Genomic DNA, 1140 nt, shown 5'->3' on the forward strand with positions numbered 1-1140 from the left:
CCTCATGGGACTCCAGCCTAATAGCTACACCAACATATGGGGTGCGTTCCGTATCGCGCATGATGCGCATAATGCATCCATGTCCTTGTTTAACATTTGGTGAGCAACAAGGATAAACGACGCATTATGCGCACTATGGGAGAAACGGAACGCACCCATGGTCTGTTAAGGCCGCAGCACACACTCTTGCATAACGCATAATGCATAGTGCATAAAGGAATCAACCAATCAAAATTCTTCTTTTCCATGGAATGGGAGGAAAGGAAAGATTCTGATTAGTTGATTCTCTTATGCACTATGCATTATGCGTTATGCAAGAGTTTGTGCTGCGGCCTATAAGCTGGAAACACAATAGACACAGGCAATAGGCACAGGAAACAGGGAATAACGAGCCGTCCAATCAGAGCTTTGGAGTATAAGTTCGATATTATATCCCAGAGCTCTAATTGGACGGCCTGTTATTCCCTGTTGCCTGTGCCTATTGCCTGTGTCTATTGTGTTTCCAGCTTTAACTGTTTTCTGTTTTCTAGACTGTACTAGAACTTTCGTTCTCGCTTTCGACAAATATCAAATGTATACACCTATCTCACTAAAGGGTCCTCTACATAAAAGTCGTAGATGGCGTGGAGTCTTAAGCTGGAAACACAACAGAGAATAACGAGCCCCAATTAGAGCTTTGGGATATCGAACACACCAGAGCTCTGATTGGGCGGCTCGTTATTTCCTGTTGCCTGTGCCTATTGCCTGTGTCTATTGTGTTTAAGCCTTTACGCTTAATATCTCAGATCACAAGGCAGAACGACGTTTTTTTTGCCAGATTCTTTCGTTTCATGCAAAAACACGTCGAATAAGCCTAAGAGCGGTCTCACAAAATTTTCCAATTTTAATAATTTATTCGATCATCCGCTCATATATACGCGATGGAAAGGTGCCGGTTCCCCATGAGGCGTACTTTTCGAGTTGCGTAGGTTACGAAAACCAATCGTAAATTCATTTAGCATTTCTTTAGAGTGTACAACAGAAATTCTAATCAGCAATTGATTGCATTAGTTTCGCATTTCTCTAATAGCATTTTCGATTGGGGTGCACTGGCTGCACTCAGTGTCAAGAGCGTGTTCGATTGGCAGTGCCAATGCGCAC

The sequence above is a fragment of the Trachymyrmex cornetzi genome, unplaced genomic scaffold (assembly GCF_001594075.2).
Source record: "Trachymyrmex cornetzi isolate Tcor2-1 unplaced genomic scaffold, Tcor1.1 scaffold182, whole genome shotgun sequence".
Taxonomy (NCBI): Eukaryota; Metazoa; Arthropoda; class Insecta; order Hymenoptera; family Formicidae; genus Trachymyrmex; species Trachymyrmex cornetzi.